Below are 9,623 nucleotides of genomic sequence, written 5' to 3' on the forward strand. Positions count from 1 at the left end.
CCCTCCCCCCTCCCCTAGGGCACGAACCAGCCCACTATAATTCCAAAGCCCTCTTTCTTCTTTAATATCTTTTATTTTTAAAGCAAATTAAATTTTGTCGATGAAGAAAAACTAGCTCAATCTAAGCACCATTTGTTTTAACCATAGTGATTGAATTAATTCATCAACATTTGCTGAGAATTCATGAATTGTTAATGGAACTTCGGAAGTACTCTCACCTTTGCTGATGCCTACTTGAATAGAGCTCCTTAATTTAACTCCAGGGTATTTAAATTGTTTGGGTTCTCAGAAGCTTCATTTAATAGGCCTTGCCCTGGAAGTTGGCCAAGAGCTCTTGACAGTAGATGTGGCTACTACTTCAAGAAACCATTTCTTCTAACATTAAGAAGCAGAGCAAAAGGAAGACTATTACTGAATACATACTGCTCTATTGATCCAACTCATGTGTCTTGTAAATTATTAATGGTGGGTACATACTACCAGAAAAGTAGAAAGAAATACAAACAAAAAGCCCTTCTTATTTGAGATGCAAAGTACCTTTATAGACTGTACAAGACTAGAGAAGTCAGAAGCCCTGACTTCTTTCTCTATGTTGGCCCATTTTTTTTTTTTTTTAACACTAATGGAACCAAATAGCTCCAGGGCACTATAAAAAAGCAAATGAGGCTGATACTCTAATTAGAAGCAATTTGAACTTAACAACTTACACTGTGGTCCAGACTGCTTCATAAAATTGAATTAAAAAAATGCAAGGAAAAATAGTAACTGGTATGTATAGATGCCATGAATACTTACTAGTGATACTGATAATGTAGGAATTAAGCAAACTTGCATTTTTAGTATCCCAAGGGAAATATAAGTAAATAAGAAAAAGCAGGAAGAAAAAGGAGAAAACAGGAAAAGGAGGACCCATTAACATTTAATATCCATTCTTCTCAAGGCAAAATAAATTTGTTTTGACAAGCAAAAGTCCAAAAGAAAGACTTTAAGAAAGACTGTAAGAAAGTCTTCCTCAGGTAATCATAACTCACAGGTCATACTGTTTTTCTTTGATAATATGTACTAGCGCATATACAAATTAGATGGAATTCTATGGAAGTCCTAGACTTTTATAATCAGCACTTTATCTTCTTCTTCTTCTTCTTCTTTTTTTAAACACTAGGTATTAAACCCAGGTGTGCTCAACTACTTAGTTACATCCCTGGCCCTTTTTATTTTTTGTTTTGTGACAAGATCTTGCTAAATTGCTGAGGCTGGCCTTGAGCTCGTGATCATTCTGTTTTAGCCTCCTGAGTTGGTGGGTTTACCAGCATGTTTTCCTGTGCCCACCTTATAATCAGCATTTTAGATATTTAAATGACTTTACAGATCATCTAATCCAATGTTTCTCAAAGCATAGTTGAGAGACTAATCAAGTCAGAATCATTCCAACTAGTTAATAAAAAAAAAAAAATGCATACTCCCAGAAGTCACATCAAACAAACCAGTTACTAAATCAAAACTAAAATCTTGTTGAAATGTATCACAGCATCTTGCTGACTTTGAGTGTTGTTATGGTTTGGATCTAAAATGTCACCCCACAACTCATGTGTTGAAATGTTGGTCACCAGTGCAGCAATGTCTAAAGGTGGGGATTTGGGGGGGAATGTAATCATGAGGACTATAAGTTCACCAGTGGGTTAATCCATTCTATGGGTTAATAATATGAATGGATTATTGGGGGGGATGAATATAGATGGAGGAAGCAGGTTACTGGGGGTGTACCCAGGAAGAGTTAATCTTGTCTCTGGCTTCTTCCTATCTTGTTTTATGCTTCCGGGCTGCCATCAACTGAGCAGCTTTCCTCCACTACAAGCTTCTGCCATGATATGCTGTCTCACTCCTAGGAGCCAGTGGACCATGGACCGAAAAGCTTCTGATATCGTAAGTCAGAATAAACTTTCAAACTGTTATTGTCAGGTATTTTGTTCATAGTGACAAAAATCTGAGTAACACAAGTGCAATATTTTCTGTGTTCTCAGTCATCATAAAAAACAGAGAATAGCCATGACTTTCTTTTTCCCATTCTTTGCCTGATTCAGAGGGTTTGGTTTAAATACCCACAGTAGGACTGAATGTTTGTGTCTTCCTCCAAATTCATATGTTGAAACCCTAACCCAAAATATGATGGGATTACAAGGTAGGGCCTTTGGGAGGGACTTAGGTTTAGATGAAGTTATGAGGGTACAGTCATGAAGCAAATAGTGCTCTTCCTATATGAAGGAGTAGAGACACCAGAGTTTCCTCTGCCCTTGTATGAGAATGAAGGCATTTGAGTAAGAAGGCAGCTATCTGCAAGCAGAAAGAAGGCTCTCATCAGCAACTGGCCATGCTAGTGCACTGATCTTAAGCTTCCTAGCCTCCAAAACTAGGAGAAATGAACTTCTGTTGTTTAAATAAATGACAATATGATGTCTGTACTACTGATTCCAGGTCGATGGGTAAATTAAGGCCCCATCAAGCCAAGTGCAGCAGTGTATGCCTATAATCCCTGCTATTCTGGAGGCTGAGGCAGAAAGAATACAAGTTCCAGGCCAGAATGGACAACTTAGTGAGACCCTATTTCAAAATTTTTAAATAATAAGTATAAATAACTAAAAAGGACTGGTAGTGTAGCTCAATGGTAGAGTGTCCTGGGTTCATTTTTCAATGTTTGTCTGTTTCTCTCTCTCACACACACATACCCACACATATAATACAACAGGAGATTAAAGCTCTTTCCTCCTGAAGTTTACTTTCCTCTAACAGAGAAAAAAGAATCAGCTCTGGTGTTTTGATCCATGTCTTTTGTAACTCATAGTAACCAAGAGGATATACTAATATTAAAGAAAAAAAAAGTTCCAGAACTTGGAAATGGGGAATGGAGCGTTATGACTTTCAGTGTAACACAGGCTATTCTGTGAGAGGCCCACTCCAGGGTAATTGCAAGTGACTGTACTTGTGCTCTTCTTTACTTTGCTATTTTTTTTTGTTTGTTTGACTAGAGTTCAGATAGTATGAATGATATGTTAACTTACAGACTTCTAAGATTTTAAAATTTATTTTGAGACAGGGTCTCAGTAAGTTGCCTAGGCTGGCCTGAACCTTGCCATCTTGGCCTCCTGAACTGCTAGGACTACAGGTGTGTGCCACTATCCCAGCTCCTACTTTCTAAGATTCCTACTTGCTAGAAATGGTAACTACAAAGGCTATGGTCTCATTGTCCTATGGGACCTTAAGCAGGTCCTATATGTATTCAACATTCTACTCCCCACCTCCTGGCTCCCAAAATGTCCATAAGCAGTTTCTCAAAATGGTCAAAACAGTCCTTGAACAAGCTTTACCATCTTGCTCGCTCTATCATTAATATCTTAATAGATCTATGACAAGCATTTATTCTACATATGTATCAGAGTAACTTTAAAAAGTTTTGAAAATTATACTTGGACACCAGACCAATGATTAAAAAATTTATTGAAGTCAATTATATGACAATTAAAATGACATCACTCTAAAATTTAATAAGAATAATAAAGTGTTCTCTGATTCATTTAGCAGCTACTGATTAAATAATACTTCCTGTTTTTACAGCATTCCCCATATCTGTGACACTCCTCATAAATCTAATATAAATTGACTAATTTTCCTTTTCCTAACCAGATTTTAGAATACCATACTTGTCTGCATTCATCAGGATGCAAAATGAGTAAGCATAGTATATATATTGTACATATATTGTATACATATTGAGCAAAATAAGTGGTACATTGATGTTCAAAAAGCCAATGTTCAAATTCATATGTGCTGGTAAGTTTTAGACAATTCTAAGAAAACAGAACTGGAATTGGCTGTAAGAAAACTAGAAGAGACAAATGGTAAGAATTACATACTTCATATGTATCTCTATATGTCCTGACTTGTTTGAAGAATAATTTAAGGTTTCAAAGGCAATGACAACAATAAAATATGCAAGCACCTTTATCAAGGTAGCATATATCAATTAGCAGCCAAGAGAGGGAGGGAAATGGAAGGTCTTGGGGCATTAGATTGATCAAATTATATTATATTCATGTATGAGTATGGCATAATGAATCCTACTACAATATATAGTTGAAACACACCAATAATTTTTTTTTTTTTTAAATCTCAACTAAAAAACAAAAAAAGCCAGCTGGGTGTGGCAGCACATACCTGTAATCTCAGTGACTTGGGAGGTGAGGAAGAAGGATTCCAAGTTTCAGCCTAAGCAAGTAAGTAAGGCTCTAAACAACATAGTGAGCCCTTGATTAAAAATAAAAAAAGGTTGGGCATGTGGCTCATTGGTAAAGCACCTTTGAGTTCAATTCCTCAGTACAGAAAAAAAAAAACAAGTGAAAGAAAAAAGAAGTGATTGATTCAGAATAACAGATATTGACATATGTAAGCAGGGATCTAAATTGAAAACGGAACACAATGAGAGTAAGTCTTCCTAGCTTTGCAATCACTATGTACAATAATGATGAGGAAAAAAATGCAGAATATTGCTTGACTTTAAATATCATCCTATTGCTGTTAGAATACAAACATTCTGTATAAGCTCCCCCTTCCTTGTGAGCAGTATATCAGTATATGCAGTATAATACATTCAGCATATATTATTAAATTATCAGGTTGTTGTGATCCTCAGTCCAAAAAGTTTTTAGTGATCCCATTTCCTCCTTTAAAATAGTTTAGAAAGATAGAGTTGACTGGACAGAAGAACATTTGGTAAACTACTTAATAGTATTATCAATAAAGTCTGTCATTCATGAATCATCAAAATGATCCATCCAAGCCTTATTTTCAGAGTAGCTTAACGTGCTGTACAAAGTTCTCAAATATGAAATATTAACAGCACTAAGAAATAGAAGATGACACGCAACCCAAGATATTGAGCGTATTTAATTAAACAGCCTTCATGAAAAATTCAAGTAAACAATTGTTTTAGAGCTAATGAATAGCCTTGTATAGTTTTACCCATTTGATGTCAGCTTATTTCACAAATACATGGTTTTTCTTGTGATTTGTTATAATGCTAAATTACCTGCTGGGAACACTCATAACAGTTTTGCAATTTAGTTAAATATTTGTACAGTTTTATCACAATGTTGACTTTTGTGATTCTGTTGATTAGATTATCTCTCTTACAGCATTTGCTTTCCTCCTTTTATTTCATAGATGGAGCCAAATCATTATCCATACAAATGCTAAAGAAAAAATAATATTGGTATCTTAAAAGAGAACCCAGGAGTGAACAAGGGTATCATTTATATCATATTATCACACTTCATCCCAAACATACACACAACTCCCATCTTATCAGCCTTAATGCTGGATCCTCCTGGACCTTGTGCAGGAATGTCCAAGAAAATCGAGAAATGAATGAGATATTTTTGAACCTGGCTGAAAGAAGGGGAGGGTTGATAAGTAGTGGGTATGTATGTGTATATTCATACATTTTACACTTGTCTGGAACATGAAGAACTATGGTTAAATCATAGGGGATACTAATAAGTGTAGGATTCAAGATTCTAGTTAGGGAGGTAAGATGCACAAAAGAAAAATTATCAACCACTAGATAGATCCAAATTAATCACTTGATTTAAATTTCACCAAGAACATTAGAAAAATCTCCCTATAAGAGTACCCTTCTGATACTGAAGTTGTATTATCGATTACTTCCCTTGCAACCATAGTTCCCACAAATTTTAAGAGAAGTTTTATTAAAAGTTGGAAAGATTCAGTATATCAAATTACAATATATCAATGTTCCAGTTATAGCATAAGGGAATGTTCAGCATGTCCTAGAGTATGTCTAACTTAACCTGATGCACTGACCTCAGCTGCTGAGGTCCCTTTACTCTTGTGGCAATATCCCATGTCTACCACCTCATATTGTCTCCTGGACACAGTCACCTTAGGGTCCCTGTTACTCTATCCTCGCTAGTACAGCCAATATTTCCTGATCATGTCTTTGAATCGTAGGATTCAGAAATCAAACATGATTTATTCTAACCTTCTGGAGCAAGCTCCTCTACATCAGATGGGTCAGGGAGGAAATAGTTTCCTTTCTTTCTTTCTTCATTTTTTTTTTTCCAGTGCTGGGGATCAAACCCAGGATCTCACATATGTTAGACAAATGCTCTACCACTGAGCTACAGCCCCAGTCATAGTTTGTTTTTTAATCATCATGCAGGTTACATTCATCTTCCACTGGAATAACTTATAGCCCCTATAGAGTGACCTGACTATAGAAGAGTAGAGGACTGGTCCTGTGAACAAAGATAGCCTCTTTTGCTTCTCCTCAAAGGTCATGCTTAGTATAGTTCCTCTCTATCTCCTACTCATGCAGGTCGTCAGTTAACAAACATTAGCAAAAACCAGAATTACTACCTCTCAATACTCTGGGATTAGAAGAGCTTCTCTTGGTTTACGATTTAGAGCCTGTGTCTCACAGGTGCTATTCTGACTAGAGTCTATGAAGGGGGAGTGGATACAGTAGATAAAATGTTGAAATGAAATTGTGAGACACTAAACCTCCATGTCTTCAGATGGTCAGGGTAACATGTAGGGCAGAGATGAAGAGGAATGGATGACCAGGGAATGTATTCCTTGGGATAGTAGCATTCCTGCTCCTCTTATTTCTTGGCCAAAACCATCTGACAGCCATAACTTCTATGGCTTTACACAAGGTCTGTCCATCTTCCAGGAATTACACTGGCTTGATGGATTTGAATTTCTTATTTAATTCATAGACAATGAGAATGCAAATTGGCAGGTTCAGCTTCAAGATGGCTTCTTTAGAGATGCCCTCCAGATGCTTACCAATGCCCCAAAAGCTATTTCCATTGGCTGCAATCAGGATCTATTTCCCCTTCTGGATTTGGGGAACTCTTTCTTCATTCTAGAAGGGTAGGGAACTCCTAGTGTCCTATAGACCCTCACAGGAGAGTAGCTCACCTTCTGTGAAGTCTACATACTGAGATGATTTTACTGACACTGCTGTAGAGGAATGGCCAGGCTCCATTGAAGTGCTAAATCATCCTGGGAGTACCTTCAGATCTCTACCTGGGACTCCCAAAGCTTTGCAGTAGTTTTGGCGTTGTTGAGGACAGTCAGATCTTCATCATTAGGGTGCCCAGTTTTCAGCACTGGCAGCCACATCTGGTCACTGGCATTGTTCAGAGGATCTGGATTGCCCTTTTCTGGACAAAGATGAAACAGAAGTCAAATTCACAGCTCAGAATCTTGCAATGCCTGGCTTTAAAATAGCACCTCCTCATAGTGCACTGGCTGCCAAAGCAGGTTTCCAGGTCCTAGTCACTCTTACTGGAAGAATCAGCATAGTTTGTAGGTAGCTTTGGTGGGAGATGGGGATACAGTGTTGATTCCTTTCTATTTATTTGATATAGATATTTATTACTATAAATTTCCCTCTTAGATGTGTGTGTGTTTGTTTGTGTGTGTGTTTGTGTGTGTGTGTGTGTGTGTGTGTGTGAGAGAGAGAGAGAGAGAGACTGGTGATTGAATCAGGGCCACACACATGCTAAGTAAAAGCTCTGCATAAGCTATATTCCCAGCACTTTCTTTTTTTTTTTTTTTTGGTTTAATTTTGAGATAGAAGTTTCCTAGGCTGACCTTGAACTTTCAATCTTTCTGTCCCAGCCTCCCAAATAGCTGGGGTTGCAGCTGTGCATCACCATGTCTAGTTACCTCTTAGTACTTCTTTTGCTGTATTTCATAGATTTTTATATGATATATTTCTACTTTCATTTGTTTCAGGATATTTTAACCCTCTCCATTTTTTTTTTTTTTTGCAGTGCTGGGCATTGAACACAAGACCTTGTGTGTGCTAAGCATTTGTTCTCAACCGATGCATAAAACTCAACATGAGAATACAAGAAATGTGAAAAAACAAGGTAACATGAGGCCTCCTAAAGTTCATAATTCACCAGCAACTGGCTCCAAAGATAATGAAGGGATGAATTATGAGATGAAAATTCTAAAGAATGATTGTAAAAATGATCAATGAATTTCAAGAAAACATAAAAAAGTGACTGAATGAATCAAGGAAGTCACTACTGGTTATGAATGAGAAATTCAATAAAGAGATAGAGATGTTGAAAAAGAACCAAGCAGAAACCTAGAAATGAAAGACACACTAAATCAAACAGATATTCAATTGAAAGTCTATCTAATAGAGTAGACTATGCTAAAGACAGAATGTCAGAGGTGGAAAACAAAGCAGCCAGTCTTGAGCATTTAGACAATAAAAAAAAAAAAAGAAAAAAGAAAAGTAACTTTGATCAGAATATACAAGACCTCTGATACAACATTAAGAGACCAAATTTTAAAATGTTTGGAATTGAAGAGGGTCGTTAAATTAAGGATAATGGAATGATTATACTCTTCAGGGAAATAATAATTTAAAAATTTCTAAATCTTGCGAATAAAATCCAGATATAGGAGGCATTTAGAACCCTAAGTAGATTAATATAAAAAAAAAATAATCTCTCCGTGACATGTTATAATTAAAATGTCTAACATACAGAATAAGGATAGAATTTTAAAGCTTCAAGAGAAAAAGTCAAGTCACATTTAAAGGCAATCCAATGATATTATTTCTGATTGCTCAGCATAAACTCTAAAATCCAGGAGGACTTCTGGGCTGGGGTTGTGGTACATTGGTAGAGTGCTTGCCTCAAATGTGTGGGGCACTGAGTCAATCTTCAGCACCACATAAATAAATAAAAGAAAGGAATTGTGTCCATCTACAACTAAAAAACTTAAAAAAAAAAAAATCCAGGAGGGTTTCTAATGATTTGTTCAAAGTCCTAAAAGAAAATAACTCTCAACTACTATTGGTAGATACAGCAAAGCTACCTTTTAGAATTGAAGAGAAAATAAAAACCTTCCAATATAAACAGAAAATAAAAGAATTTATGACTAATGAGCCAGCACTGCAGAAAATACTTAAAGAAGTACATCACACAAAAGAAATTTAAAAATCAAAAGCACAAAACAAATTTCATTTGAATAATAGCTAAGCAAATGAAAAACAGAACCAAATTAAACATTAGAAATAAATCAGAACATAAAGAATTAATAAAATTCTCTTTGTGATAGCACTGGATGCAAATGGTTTCAACTCTCCATAGGCTGGCAGAATGGATTAAAAGACAAGGCCTAACTATATGTTGCTTATAATAGAATCACCTTAGAGGCAAAGACAGCTACAGACTGAAAGAGAAAGGATGGGAATTGATACATCATGTGAATGGAGCCCTCAAACCATCAGAAGTAGCTAGCTTTTCTTATATCTGTCAAAGCCAACTTGGAGCCAAAATGAATCAGAAGAGATGAAGAAGGTTACTTCATACTGGTAAAGGAAACATTCCAATAAGAATATAAAATTGGGCTGGGGATGTGGCTCAAGCGGTAGCGCGCTCGCCTGGCATGCGTGCGGCCCGGGTTCTATCCTCAGCATCACATACAAACAAAGATGTTGTGTCTGCCAAAAATTAAAAAATAAATATTTAAAAAATTCTCTCTCTCTCTCTCTCTCTCTCAAAAAAAAAAAAAAAAAA

The sequence above is a fragment of the Marmota marmota genome, unplaced genomic scaffold, assembly GCF_001458135.2.
Source record: "Marmota marmota marmota unplaced genomic scaffold, marMar, whole genome shotgun sequence".
Lineage (NCBI taxonomy): Eukaryota > Metazoa > Chordata > Mammalia > Rodentia > Sciuridae > Marmota > Marmota marmota.